Below are 16,588 nucleotides of genomic sequence, written 5' to 3'. Positions count from 1 at the left end.
ACACACACACACACACACACACACACACACACACACACACTGAACTCTTTGAAGAAACACATATATACTCTCCGATGCTTCAGATCTTATCAGTTGCTTCACCCTCTGCTTTAAATCTTTTCTTACCCTGACTCCACTTACTTTCTGGCCTGAGTTTAGATGTCAAGCTCTCAGCCTCCTCTTACAGCCTTGCCTTTTTCCATATTCACTGGAAATTCTGGCCAGTTCTGGGTTCTGGAATAGGTGGCCTGCATGATCTGAGTGGATAGCAGGGTACACATTCAGAGGTGAGGCTGCATGTGTGTGTGTGTGTGTGTGTGTGTGTGTGTGTGTGTGTGTGTGTGTGATGGGAGTGAGGAGCACTGGTTGATGAAGATGGGAAGCCTGTCTTGGGAGAAAACGGTTTCCATCAAACCACTTAATTAGATATTTCACTCGGTAAGCAAATATTTTAATCAGCCAACTTCTCTTTTCAAAGTCTGCACATGATTAGAGGGACAAGGTAATGCAGCTTATCACTGGGTTGGAGGTGTCTTTGTTTTCCAGGGAAAATTTCCACTCCTGATTCTGTGATGATAGTGGTTTGTAAGGGTCCAATGATCATGAGCTGTGAATGCCACTGATTTTCATATTAATTCTAGGCAAAAATTGAGCAATGCAGGCAAGGTAGTGTCGCATAATTATGGACAGAAAATTGAAAACAACCTTTGAAACTATGATGTAAACCCCATCTTGTCTAAGTGAAGAATCAGTTTCGTAGCGCTGATGGTCTCCTGGGACTAAATAACTGGCCTTATCTACTCCTGCCTGAATAAGAAATAATCACTGTCCCGCAAAAGATCCTTATTCAAGGATAGAGATGGCAAACAATGTCAGAGGAAAGACAAGAGCTATTAAATTAAAGGAGTTCCTAGGACTCGAGAATGGTTATGATAGGCTAGACAATAAAGGTAGATTGTGACTTGTTCAGATGGTGCACTGCTTTAGTCAACCATGGTCTGCTCTATGTCTCCCATATCATCCTTGCACTGCTGGATTATGATATTGGTACTTCTATTTTGGGTGGAATATTGGAAGAGAATTTGCTCACTTTCCTCTGTAAATTTGGACATGCTTTCTCTAAATATTCAGAGAAAGTCCATTTCTTTTACCCCTTGCTTCCAAGCTAACTGAGCTAGACTACTAATATTTAGTAAACACAGCTTCATTCCTTAATTTTATACTTAAAATTTAAGTAGGCAATTAATCAAGTAAATAAAAAGTATAAAAGAAACAGGGGAATAATAATTTTGAGGTGTAGCGCAATTTGTCAAGTCATCTACCAATCACAGCTCTGAGCTTTCATGATTTCATAGTTTAGAGGGAATGTTGAACTTCATAAAGGCCCAGGACTCCACACAAACACAAGATGGGACCACCCAGGACCAGGGCAGGCAGGAGTGGGGAGAAACGGGAGTGACTGCCCATGGACATGGCATTCATTTTAGGGTGATGACGATATTCTAAAATTATAGTGATGTTTACACAAATCTGAATATACTAAAGACTATTCAATTATAGGCTTAAGTGGCTGGATTGTATAGCATGTGAATTATACCTTAATAAAGCTATTATTTAAAAAAAGAAAACAATATCACCGAGCACTTTTCAAGTCCATGTGCACAGAAACCAAAAGGACTTGATAGAAACAAGTAATGTTCATGTTTTTGACAATCTTCAGCAATGTTTGTCAACATCCTCATTTTCAGTAACTATAAATCACTACTATATACCACATCTCTTCAACTAGTAATGGACTTCATTTAGTTGTTTCTCCTTTGCTGAGAAAAATGTTTACATATATTAGAAATTTTCATCATCTCTAAATTATTCAAGGTTTGAAACCAATGGCAATGCCTGATTGCATTTAACATAAGCAGCTGTTTCCAATAATCAATGAGCAATTCCTCATTTCTTAGTGGCTTATAGTCCCATCTCTTTCACATGTGAGTGCTCTCATAAGCAAATTTATCCTGTGATTACAATAATACTATTAACTGGTATTTCAAAATTACGAATTGAATGCAAACCCAGCTGTATTTAATGAGCCCACAAAAATTGTAGCTACCCTTGCTATTAATTAAATGCTGTTAAAGTATTTCCTATCTTTCTGTGTGTTTGCCTCATCATGCCAATAGATGGTAATCTGCTGTTTATTAAATGGTGGTAAAGTAAATGATTAAAAGTGTTGCTGATAAATGACTTTATAGAAATTCTCAATATTGTATTCTCATTCCTATGTGACTCATGTAATTTTGTATGAATAATGAATACGGCGAATTAGAAATTGTTACTCCACATTTTAATTAAATCTTAAGATTAAAGACCACAGAGAAGGGAGTCTGACGATCCCAATTATTGGCCTTCTCTAAGTAAGACTTGAGAGGCCAGTGCTCTGCTTACTTTTCTTCTGTTGTGTAAAGGCCAACATTGCTCAAGCTATTTGATCAAGGGCAAGCTAATTAACCTCTCAGACAGTTTCTAAATACGAAAAGAATGGGGATAAGGCTCTAATCCACTGGAGTTTTGTGAAGATTACATAAAATGATGTTTTCAACACACCTACTACTGTATATATTAAGTGTCAAGAAAGTCAGTTTCATTTCATTTCATTTGAGGGACATCCCCAGTAGTGTTCACTGTAGGAGGTTTATTCTATAACCTATCACGTACTTGAAAGTCCCCCATTTAATCTTATCTCCCTTGGGACATTAAGTCATTTTAGTCACGAAGAATAACTAAAATGTGAAAAAATATGTTTGTACATGAATACATTACTGTAAATTATATTTTCTTGAGAAGTTATTTGGACATAAATATGTTCAGATTATTTGAATTGGAATATATATATATATATATATATATGAAATATGTACTCTAGAATAGTAATAAGATATGTGGACAAATATTTAGGTACAGATATGATCACCAGAGCATTATCTTTAACATAAGAGAATAGGATAACTTAAATATCCAACTATAGGGGAATTAATTATATTTTAATAGATCATTCAGCACCAATGCTGCTCTCTCATTCCATCACTCTTCACATTCTGAACAAAAGCCAAAAGCCAAGAGAGCACATGTACAGGAAATCATGCCTGTCATTGATTGAACTAAGCAGTTAACCACAAATTAACAAGTTGTTAACCACACAGGAAGCAAATTCTTGAAATCTTTATCCACAATTTACTCCTACTGGAGAGACCCAGAAATAGTGTGAATATCCTAATATATAAGAACCCTGGGTCTGAACTATCAGTAAGGATCTAGGCTCCACCAACCGGAAGTCAGTCTTACAGTCAGCGCTGGGTTGCAGGCACGGTGCCCCACACTGACTGCTGAGGGGGCAGAGAATCAGGGCCAGAAAGTGGCCTGAAGAGAGAAGCAGGGACTGATCCATTGCCTCTGTGGCAGCTTTTGATCAGCACTTGCCTCTCTCTCCCCCAGTGTGGCCAGCAGCCTAGCCTCTATTTCTCTCCAGGCCTCCACTAGGGCTGCTGATCAGCCCCGCCTTTCATATCAGGCCCCATTGATAGGCCCAGAAAAGCTGACTGGCATAGGAAACAACCAATCAGAACCAAATGTGGGTGCTGTGAAGAACCAGTGGCTGCCTAGGAGGCAGAGCTTTTGACATTGATTGGCATAGGAAGCAACCAATCAGAACTAAATCTGGGTGCTGTGGGGAGCCAATGGCTGCCTAGGAGGTGGAGCTTTTGATGCTGACTAGCATAGAAACTGACCAATCAGAACCAAATCTGGATGCTGTGGGGAGCCAATGACTGCCTAACAGGCAGAGCTTTTGACGCTGACTGGCATAGAAACCAACCAATCAGAACCAAATTGGCCAGCAGAGGAGGGCAGTTGGGGTAGAGATCAGGCCTGCAGGGGAGGGCAGTTAGGGGTGATCAGGCAGGCAGGTAGGTGAGCAGTTAGGAGCCAGTGGTCCCAGATTGCGAGAAGGATCAGGCCTAAACTGGCAGTTGGACATCCCCCAAGGGGTCCCCAATTGGAGAAGATGCAGGCTGGGCTGAGGGAACCCCCCTTCTAATATATTTTAGAGGCCTGGTGCACGAAAATTTGTGCACTCCGAGGAATCCCTCAGCCTGGCCTGTGCCCTCTCACAGTCCAGGAGCTCTCTCCCCTTACCGCCAGCCTACTCCCTGTTCCTTACCATTCGGCTTGCTGTTCCTTAGCACTGCCTCAGAGATGCTCCCGCCACCACCACTGCGCTCCCATCCATGAACCCAGCTTCTGGCTGAGCAGCACTCCCCCTGTTGGAGCACCCTGACCACCAGAGGGCAGCTCCAGCATTGAGCTTCTGCCCCCTGGTGGTCAGTATATGTCATAGTGAGTGGTTGAATGGCCTTAGCATATCATTAGCATATTACATTTTGATTGGTTGAATGGACGACCGGACACTTAGCATATTAGACTTTTATTATATAGGATCGGAGACAGAAAATCTACATCTAAATAGATATATAAAAACTTTAATTAGGCCTTTAATTGAGCCCTGGCCAGGTAACTCGGTTAGAGCATCATCTGGATATGCCAAGGTTCCAGGTTTGATTTTCAGTTAGGGCACACACGGGAAGCAACCAATGAATGCATAAATGAGTGGAACAGCAAATCATTGTTCTTCTCTCTCCCTTCCTCTCTCTGTCTTGAAAAATCAATCAATCAATCAATTTTTAAATTTAATTATATATTATACAAAATCATCAAATTTTTAAAAAACTTTTTTTTTTCCAGAGAAAATTGCTCTGAACTTTGAAATAAATGTTCATATTGAGATAATATGTATTGATGCTTTGAAGACAGCAGAGAAGACCTATAAGTTGGGTTCTTCTGAAGACATCAGTCTATATGTGGGCCATTTCAGAGATGTTGCTATTGTCCTAAAGCTTCTATGATTTGCACAGGACTCTGCCTGAGTTCCATTGTGCTGAGCACCTTGTCACTGTCATCCCAACAAAAATCCACTCCTTCTTGCTGATTTGTTCTGAACAATAGATGTTTTGCCATTAGGTCTAATTATGTCTCAATATAAGTTTAGAAATGCAAAGAGAGGTAGACTCCATTATATGGTAGTTGGTTTCTTCCCCTGGCATACTCATTTCCATATAAATTTTAAATACAAAAATGGGCATATAAAGCAGGAAAACCATCAGGATCTTTCTGAAAATATATTTCAGAAATTCAGCTTTATGACAGCTGAAAATAAACCTCAAGTATTCTGAGCAAGCAAGTTTCATTGACAGCATTTAAATAGTGCTTTGATGTTAATTATATTATAGAGAAAATTCTAAAATGTCACTACTTTCTGTTTTGTATGATTCCTGTATATTTCCTATTAAAATATATTAAAATACACATTTATAAATAGCAATATGATGGAATATTTTACAGATATTAAAATACACAAGAAGTAAAAAGATAGGATTTATAATTTATATATAGCATAATGTAAATTATATAAAATATATCATACATATATTAAAAGTATTACAAAAAAAACACCAAAATAGTTAATACCTATTAGATTGTTGTAGTGAAATCATGTTTTTTTATTTTAATAAGAATAGTTTTTTTCATAATGTTTGTAATGAATATGTGACAATTAAAAATATGTAACTTCCTTTAATGATGTGTACAAATTAAGTATAATTCCACATGTGAAAATACCCTTGATAGTGCAATGCTTAATGCAATTTGGGCCTCTGAGGTTTCTGCCACCAGATTATATCTAAAGACAATCAGAATAGTTTCTTCCCAACATATTTCTTCCACAGTCATTCATAGATATTGAAATTCCACCATTAGGCATTTTTTCTTTTTTTAAAACAATATACATTTTTATTGATTTCAGAGAAGAAAGAAAAAGGAGAGATAGAAACAACAGCAATGAGAGAGAATCATCTATAGGCCATCTCCTGCATGCCCTCTGTTGGGGGATAGAGCCTGAAACCTAGGCATGTACCTTGACAGGGAATTGAACCTTGACTCCTGGTTCATAGGTCAATGCTTAACCACTAAAGCACACTGTGTGGGTGGCATTTTTTCATTTGAGGATTGAAGTTATTTAAGTATGAGGACTCCTGTGGTAATTACTTTAATCCTTGAAGGAAGCCAGGAGTGGAAAGAATAGCCTGTAATTGTTTGGTATGTTTATTTTGTTTGGACATACTGCATATAGGTGAAGTCATATGGTATTTGTCTTTGCCTAATTTACTTTCATTAGCATAACACCCTTTAGGTCCATCATGGTGTTGCAAACAGTAAAATTTCATCCTTTTTTGTGACTAATATTATATTTTATATATGTATCTCAACTTCTTTAACAACCATCTATTGATGGACATTTAGGTTTCATATCAGGGCTATTGTAATGCTGCATTGAACATAGAGATGCGTTTATCTTTTCAAATTAGTGTTTTGAATTTCTTTTAATAAATACACAGAAGTAGAATTTCTGGGTCATATAGTAGTTCTATTTTTTTTTTCATTTTCGAGGAATCTCCATATTGTTTTCTATAATGGTTCTATCGATTTGCAATCCTACCTACACTGCACAAGGATTTCCCTTTCTTCACATCCTTGTCAACACTTGTTGTTTGTTGATTTATTGATGATAGCCATTCTGACAGGTGTGAGGTAATATCTTCTTGTGGTTTAAATTTGCATTTCTAATGAGATTGAACATCTATTTATTTGTCTATTGGCCAACTATATGTTCTTTTTGGAGAAATGTCTATTCAGGTCCCCTGCCCATTTTTGTTGTTGTTGTTGTTAATCCTTACCTGAGGATTTTTTTCATTGATTTTTAGAGAGGGCTTAAGGGAGGAGGAGAGACAGAGCAAGAGGAACATCGATGTGGGAGAGACACATCGTTTCGCTGCCTCCGGCACATGCCCCAACCAGGGCAGGGTTCAAGCCTGCAACCTAGGCACGTGCCCCTACAGCAGCGGTTCTCAACATGTGGGTCACGAACCCTTTGGGGGTCGAACGACCCTTTCACAGGGGTAGCCTAAGACTATCGGAAAACACATATATAATTACATATTGTTTTGGTGATTAATCACTATGCTTTAATTATGTTCAATTTGTAACAATGAAAGTGGGGGTCACCACAACATGAGAAACTGTATTAAAGGGTCACGACATTAGGAAGGTTGAGAACCACTGCCCCACAGGAATCAAACCTGGGACCCTCTAGTCTGAGAGCTAACATTCTATCCACTGAGCCAAACTGGTCAGGCCCCCCTGTTTATGATTTAATTGGATTTTGTTATGTGTGTGGGTGTTGTTATATGTGTTCTTTATGTATTTTGGGTATTAACTCTTTATTAGGTATATCATTACTGAATACCTTTTTTTCAGTAGATTGCATTTTGGTTTTGTTGAGGGTTTCATTTTCTGTGCAGAAAATTTTTTAGTATGATATAATCCCATTTATTTATCTTTTTATTTTTGTTTGTTGATGACTAAGAACTGTCAAATAGTTTACCACCTTGTTTTCTTCTAGGAGGTTTATATTTTTGGGGTTTACATTTAAGTCTTTAATTTATTTTGAGTTTATTCTTGTATATGGTTTAAGAAATTGGTCTAGTTTTACTTTTTGCATGTATCTGTATGATTTTTTCCAAAACCATTTATGAAAGAGACTGTTTATCTTATATATTCTTGCCTTCTTTAATATACATTAAAATACTGTATAGCCATAGGTTTATTTCTGGCCATCTATTCTGTTCCATTGATCTTTGTTTTTCTTTCTCAATATTGCTTTGACTATCTGAGGTCTTTTGTGGATCCATACATATTTTAGGATTATTTGTCTTAGTTCTATGAAAATGCCATTAGTATTTTTAAATTTTTCTAAAATATATTTTTATTGATTTCAGAGAGGAAGGGAGAGGGAGAGAGAGATAGAAACATCAATGATGAGAGAAAAATCATTGATTGGCTATCTCTGCATGGCTTCTAACCCACCACCTAGACATGTTCCCTAACCTGAAATTGAACTCTGACCTCCTGGGTCATAGGTCGATGCTCAACTACTGAGCAACATTGGCCAGATGCCTTTGGCATTTTGATAGGAATTACATTAAATCCGTATATTATTTAAATTGTACGGACATTTTAATTATGTTAATTCTTTTTTTAATTTCTTTATTGATTAAGGTATTACATATGTGTCCTTACCCCCCCATTTCCCCTCCATCTCCCCCACTCATGCCCTCACTTGTTGTCTGTTGTCTGTTAATTCTTTATATATATATAGAAGCATAATCCATGCTTCCATTATTTGTATGTTCTTCAAATTCCATTTTTAATGTCTTACAATTTTCTAAGTATAGGCCGTGTACCTCCTTATTTAAATTTATTCCTAAGTATTTTATTCTTTTTGATACAATCATAAATAAGATTGTTTGCTTAATTCCTTTTCTGATAGTTTGTTATTGTTGTATAAAAATGAAATTGATGCCGAGGCCGGTTTGGCTCAGTGGGTGGAGCGTCGGCGTGCGGACTGAAAGGTCCCGGGTTCGATTCCGGTCAAGGGCATGTGCCTGGGTTGCGGGCACATCCCCAGTGGGAGATGTGCAGGAGGCAGCTGATCGGTGTTTCTCTCTCATCGATGTTTCTAACTCTCTATCTCTCTCCCTTCCTCTCTGTAAAAAATCAATAAAATATAAAAAAAAATTACTTTAAAAAAATGAAATTGATTTCTGAATATTGATTTAGTATTTTTCCACTTTGCTAAATTTAATTATAAGTTGTAATAGCTTTTTAATATAATTTTTAGGGTTCTCTATGTATACTATCATGTCATCTGCAAACAATGACAGTTTTACTTCTTTCTTTTCAATTTGGATGACTTTTGTTTTGTTTTCTTATCTGAATGCTTTAGCTAAGACCTTCAATACAATACATAATAATAAAAGCATAATATGCTAATTAGACCGGACAGCTGAAAGACCTTCCAGATGTCATTCCGGATGTCCTTCTGGATGAAGCCTAGGTGGAGGGGTCTGAGGCAGAGGTGGTTAGTGGCGATCAGGCAGGCAGGTGAGCAGTTAGGGGCATCAGGCAGGCAGGTGAGCAGTTAGGGGTGATCAGACAGGCAGGCGAGCAGTTAGGGACATCAAACAGGCAGGCAGAGTGGTTAGGGGCATCAGGCAGGCAGGCAGAGTGGTTAGGGGTGATCAGGCAGGTGAGTAGAATTGGGCCTAAACCAGGAGTCGGACATTCCCCAAGGGGTCCCACATTGTGAGAGGGTGCAGGCCGGGCTGAGGGACTCACCCCTGTGCACAAATTTCATGCACTGGGCCTCTAGGGCTGAATAAAAGTGGTGAAAGTTACTATCTTTGTCTTGTGACTGATCATATGGAAAATGCTTTTATCTATTCAATGTTGAGTATGATGTTAGCAGTGGTTTTGTCATATATGGCATTTATCATGTTGAGGCATATTCCCTGTATTTGAACTTTGCTGAGAGTTTTTACCATAAACTGATGCGTGATTTTGGCAAATGTGTTTGCTACATTATTTACTCTTGCCTCATTTGATAAAGGTTTAATACTATATAGCCATAATTTGATATGATCATATGATTTTAGCCTTCATTTTGTGAATGTGGTTTGTCATAATTCATTGCAAATATTGAGCCAACTTTACATCTCATGAACTAATCCCACTTGATCCTGTTCTATGATATTGATAATGTAGTGCTGAATTTGGTTTGCTACTACTTTGTGGAGAGGATATTTGCATCTCTGTTGATCAGAGATAATGCCCTAGTTTTTGTATATTTTTGTCTGGTTTTGAACTCAGAATAATCCTAGCCTCATAAAATGAGTTTGGGAGCCACTCTACACTTTTGGAATAGTTTGAGAAAGATAAGATTAATTCTTCTTTGAATATTTGGTAAAATTAACTTTTATTTGTAATAAGTTTTTGGATTAATGATTCAAATTTTTTGGTAGTCAACTGTTTCTTCTTGATTCTATCTTGGAAGATTCTATGTTTCTTGGAATTGATCCAGTTCTTCCTGATTATCAATTTGTTGACATATAATTTTTGTGTTATTTTGTTAATAATCTTTTGTATTTTTGTGATGTCAGTAGTCATTTTGTGTCTTTTGTTTTTGATGTTATTTATGTGGGTCCTCTCTCTTTTTTGCTTTTTTTTCAAATTTATACTATTGTTCAAAGTATTACATATATACCTTATTTATGAGTTTGGTTAAAGGTTTATCAATTTTGTTTATCTTTTTGAAAAAGTTCTTACTTTTATTGATCCTTTGAATTATGTTTTTAGATTTTATGTTATTTATTTTTACTTTAATATTTATTATTTACTTCTTTCTATTCACTTTAGGTTTTGTTTATTCTACTGTTTTTAGTTCCTTTAGGAGTAATGTTAGGTTATTTATTTGAGATTTTTCTTATTTCTTGAGGTAAGCCTGTATTGCTACTATTTTTTTTTTTAATCTTAGAACTGCTTTGGCCATGTCCCATAGAATTTTAGCCACAATGTGTTCATTTTCATATGCCTAAAAATTATTTTTGATTTCTTTATTGATGTCATTGTTAATCCATTCATTGTTTAGTAACATATTATTTAGCCTTCACGTCTTTATGTGTTTTCAGGTTTTGTTTTGTTTTTTCTTATAATTGATTTCTAATATACTATGGTGATATTAGATGCTTGATATAATTTCAATCTTCTTAAATTGATTGAGGCTTGTTTTGTGACCTAACATTTGGTCTGTTTTTAAAAATGTTCTATGCACATTTATGAATAATGTATATTATGTTGCTTTTAGGTGAAATGTTATATAAATATCAATTAAAACCATCAGATCTAATGTGTTACTTACAGTCTCTGTTTTATTTTTGTTTATTTGCTTCGTGTGTGTGTGTGTGTGTGTGTGTGTGTGTGTGTGTTGTTTGTCTGTCTAGATCAGGGGTGGGCAAACTTTTTGACTCGAGGGCCACATGGGTTCTTAAACTGGACCGGAGCGCCGGAACAAAAGCATGGATGGAGCGTTTGTGTGAACTAATATAAATTCAAAGTAAACATCATTACATAAAAGGGTACGGTCTTTTTTTTTTTTAGTTTTATTCATTTCAAACGGGCCGGATCCGGCCCGCGGGTCGTAGTTTGCCCACGGCTGGTCTAGATGATTTAGCCATTGTCAATGGATGTTAAAGTCCCTTACTCCAACTGTATTACAGTCAATCTGCCTCTTTATATCCTTCAGTATATACTTTACATAATTTGGTGTGTAAAAGTTTGCAAGGGTTATACCCTCTTCTTGGATTGATCCATTTACAGTTATGAAATGCACTTCTTTGTCTCTTGTTTTAAAGTCTACTTATTTTAAGTATTGCTAGCTCAGCTTTTTTGTTTTCATTCACAGTAAATACCTTTAATATTCATTTACATTCAGACTGTGTGTGCTGTTCAATCTAAAGTGAGTCTCTTGTAGGCAGCATTTGTATGAGTCTTGTTTTCTTACCCATTCAGTCACCCTATGTCTTTTTATTGTAACCTTTAATCTATCCACATTTAAAGTAATTTTTGATAGGTATGCAGATATTACCATTGTGCTATTCATAATTTTTATCTCTTTTTTTCTTATTGTTCTTTAAAGAATTATTTTTTTAAATATATTTTATTGATTTTTTTTTTTTTTTTTTTTTTTTTTTACAGAGAGGAAGGGAGAGAGATAGAGTTAGAAACATCGATGAGAGAGAAACATCGATCAGCTGCCTCCTGCACATCTCCTACTGGGGATATGCCTGCAACCAAGGTACATGCCCTTGACCAGAATCGAACCTGGGACCTTTCAGTCCGCAGATTGACGCTCTATCCACTGATCCAAACCAGTTTTGACTAAAGAATTATTTTTACATTCTACTTAATACTGGTCTGTTGGTTATAAACTGCTTTAGTTTTTTCTTGTCTGGGAAGAAGCTCTCTCTCCTTCCATTCTAAATGACAGCATTGCCATGTAGAGTAATCTTGGTTGTAGATACTTGCTTTTTATCTCTGTGAATATTTAATGCCAGTACTTTCTGGCCTGAAAATTTTCATATGGGAGTACCCTTGTAGGTAACTAACTGCAGTTTTTGGTTTTTTGTTTTTTTTTTCTGTCTGTAAGATTCTCTCTTTGTCTTTAACTTTTGCCATTTGAATTATGATGTGTTTTAGTGTGGACTATCTTATTGGGACTTTCTGTGCTCTCTCATCTTATATATACATCTATTGCCTGAAACCAATTAGGGGGAGTTGTCAGTCATCATTTCTTCAAATAGGTTCTCAATACCTTACACTCTCTCTTTTGTTTCTGGCACCCTTATGATGTGAATGTTGTTACACTTGATATTGTCATAGATGTCCATTAAACTGAACTCAATTTTCATTAATTCAATTTTTGCTGTTCCTTGGGTGTTTTCCACTACCTTGTCTTTCAAATCACTGTTTTGACCCTCTGCTTCATCTAATCCAATATTGATTCCATCTGAAGTATTCTTCATTTCCATTTTTATATTCTTCATTTATGACTTTTTTCATAATTTCTATCTCTTTGTGTTAGTTCTCACTGAGTTCATCTCTTCTTTCCCTAAGTTCACTGAGCATTTTTATAACCAGTGTTTTGAACTCTGTATCTGATACATTACTTGCCTCAATTTTGTTTAGCTATTTATGAAATTTTGTCCTACTCTTTCATTTAGGGCATGTTTCCTGTTTTCTCATTTTGGCTGCCTATTTGTGTTTGTTTCTGTTTTAGGTAGATCCTCTATGTCTCCCAGTCTTGGCAAGATTGCTTATGTAGCAGGTTTCCTGTGAGGCCCAGTAGCAAAGTCTCCCTGGTTACCTGATCCTGGTGCTTTAAGGATGTCTCCTGTGTGGGTTGTGTGTGCCCTCCTGTTGTAAGTTAGACTTGATTGCTATTGGCACAATAGTAGGTGAGATTGACCTTCAGCCTGACTGGCTGTGAGTGTTGGCTGTGACTATAGCAGATGAGTTGTTGTGTGAAATCTGACTCCAATTAGAGAAGGATTTGCTTTGGCAGGGCTCTGTTGCCTGCTGAGTTTATCCTTTGGGTGTGTCATTTGTGAAGCTAATTGGGTGGTGGTCTCTAGTTGTCTGAAGAATGTCTACTCGTTGTGTTGGTTCTGGGCCCTTGAGAAAGGCTCTAGTGCAGGCCAAGATCACCTGCTGCCTGTGCCTAGCACAGGGTCACCTGACAGAAACTACAAAGTCAACTGCCATTGGCAGCTGCCTGTGCTGGGCTTGGAGGTTCCTGGGAGAGTCTGTGCTGTGAACTGAGGCTGACTGCCAGACTTGGATTTGCTTAGCAAGAGGTACAGGGCACATTGAGGTCACCTACTGCTAGTCTGGGATTTGAGGATCTTTGAGAGATTTTAGGAAAGTCCACAGTGTGTGTTGAGGCCACTGCTTGTGAAGAATAGCTACTGAAAAAGATTCCAGTTGTTATATGCTTTGGCTGGGTTTGGGTCTCAGGGAATAACTAGGATGAGATAAGCTCTGTTAGGCAGGGTGACGGAGACTCACATTAAGTGTTCCCCTCCACCTGAAAACTGGATGGGGAAAGGCTCAACTAATTAACAATGGTAATAGCCACCACTTCTGTATGGGAGGGAGCTATCCCTCTATTCCTTACCCTGAAGCCAGCCAAGTCAGTTCTTCCTTGTAGGTCCCTGTAACTTTTCGAGCTGCTGTTCCTTTGTTGGAGCTTAGGGTAGTGTTTGTGAGCCAGAGAGTCTACACATGGGCTCTTTAAAAGGACATGTAGGTCTATAGCAGCTCCCATCTCACCTAGACAGAAGCCCTGCTAATTTTCACAGCTAGATGCTGTGGGGACTCCTTTTCTAGCACTGATACCCTGGGCTGGGAGCCTGATATGGAGCTGGAACCCTTACTTTTCAGGGGGGAATTCCACACCTGATATATCCCTCCTAATTCTTAACTATCACATGTGGGTGTGATACCATTATAATTAGCTAATTATTAATAATACAAAAGGAGCAAAAGGAATGCCAGATATTATAGGCATGTTCCTTGCAAAACACTGAGGGAAGGATCCAACAAAGGAAAGATAGACATACACATACCCAGTAATTTTGGGGTGACATAGGGAAGGTACTTGCTTCTTAACCATATCTGAGGATGGAAATAGTTGACCAGCAAGTGCACAGAAAATTTGGGGTATATAGTTCCCTAGAAAAAGAAGTGTGCTTTCGTAAGCTCTCTTGGTTTCTCTTGACATCTTTAGCTCACAGCTCATGCTTCTTGGCATTCTTCTGTGTGGCTCATGGCCTGATCCTGTATTTATTGGACCCTGCTCTGATATGGAATGGAAATTCTGGACTTTGGCTCTAAGTTTAGCTCTGCTGAAACCCCAGCTATACTTCTTTTATGACTTGACTATGGGAAATGGGACTTTAAAAATACAGGATTTAATTCCACACAAATATCACTCATTCTCCCATGGGTGTCTCAGAGCGGTCTTTTTCTTGGTATATCATAAGAAGCCCACCCACAGTAGCACCCAGTGGAGAAGAGGATCCCCCCACTTTGTCCAGTATCAGGTGTGGGACAAGACTGCTTAGCATCTCCACCCCTCCTACCATTCTTAATATGGCTTCATCTGTATATCACTCATTATAAGAGTTCCATTAGGCTAGCCTTAAGGTGACTCTCAAAGGTGGTTGCTCTTTAATTCAGTTGTAATTTCGATGTGGTTGTGGGGAGGGGGTAAGCACAGTGCTTACCTACTATGCTATCATGACTGTAGCATATAAATTAATTGATTAATTGATTATGTATGTATAGTCTTCCTTACAGCTTTAGATTTATGCCATCAATTTTATGTTGTGTTATCATTTCCATAATTATCAAAATGTATCTACTTTCATTCTGTTGATTTTTCTCCCACATATATTTAGTATTAAGTTGCATTATTTCTAGATATGTGGTCTTTTAGAAAATTGTGTCATGCTTGGATGGACCTCGAGAGTATTATGCTAACTGAGGGAAGTAAGTCAGAAAAAGACAAATATCATATGATTCCCCTTTTTTTTTCCATGAAGATGGTGAAGGTTCCTGAGTGCCAGTTGGCCGATGAGTTAGGACATATGATTCCCCTTATATGTGGAATTAAAAAAAACAACACAAAATAAATGAACAAACAAAACAGAAATACACTCATAGATACAAGAAATAAACTGATGATAGAGGATTTAGGTGAAAAAGGTGAAGGGATTTAGAAGTACAAATTGGCAGTTAGAAAATAGTCACGGGCATGTAAAGTTTAACATAGGAAATATAGTCAATAATATTCCAATAACTACGTATGGTGCAAGGTGGATATTAGACTTATGGGGGGATAACTTTGTAAGTTATGTTAATGTCTGACCTAACCATCATGCTATATACTGGAAACTAATATAATATTGATTGTCAACTGTAATTGAAAAAAAGAAAATGACATTATATTCTAGTTTATTGTCTTGTAGTCAGTCTACGGTACTATTTCCTATTAGTACTATTGTTGTCTGCTAGAGATATAGAATCCTACTTATGTGTATTCTTTGGAATTTACGGATGTTTTATTTAAATTAATATATAGTAATTAGTAAATTATAATACAAGATTAAACTGTGCTTTGCATACTCACAACTATAAACTTACTTTGTTCTACTCTGTATATCTAAAAGATATGACATTTTCTTCTGTTTTTTTAGGTCTTTTATATGTTTACTGATTACTTTTGTCTTTTGGAACTAACTTTTTTTAAGGAAAGTGTATTAAATTCTATTATTAATTGTTAATATGAACCTATGTGTTTATTTTTAGGTCTTCCGTAATTTCTGAAAGTTACTTTTATATCTTTGAGGAAATATACACTGAGTGGCCAGATTATTATGACCACCTGACATTGTAGGCAAATTAGCTATAATTTCGCGCTGAAGTTGCTAGAGGGTCAGATCATTATAAATAGGGAAGCAGGTTGTTTACCACAACAGTAGAAGTGATTTTTTTCCGAAGATATGGATAAACAATGCGATTTAACAGCCTTTGAACGTGGGATGATTGTTGGAGCTCGGAGCCATGGAACGAGTATCAGCAAAACAGCCAAAAGCCTGTTCAAACACCTTTGCTGTCTGCAGTTACCAAGATAAAACATCTCCAATTCGCACAGGAACACAAGGATTGGACAGTTGAGCATTGGAAAAAAGTCATGTGGTCCGATGAATCACGTTTCCAGTTGCATCATGCAGATGGTAGAGTGAGAATTTGGCGGAAACAGCATGAAAGCATGCACCCCACATGCATGAGTACAACCCTTCAATCTGGTGGGGGCAGTGTTATGGTTTGGAGCATGCTTTCCTGGCATGATTTGGGCCCTTTAATTCGTGTGGAACAATGTCTGAATAGCACAACATACCTAAGTATTGTTGCTGATCAAGTTCATCCTATCATGTTGATGGAGTATCCCAATGGTGATGGCTTC

This window comes from Myotis nattereri (assembly GCF_964212035.1).
Source record: "Myotis nattereri genome assembly, chromosome: 7".
Classification (NCBI taxonomy): Eukaryota; Metazoa; Chordata; class Mammalia; order Chiroptera; family Vespertilionidae; genus Myotis; species Myotis nattereri.
The sequence above is the reverse complement of the archived record's forward strand: the minus strand, read 5'-3'. Positions refer to the sequence as shown.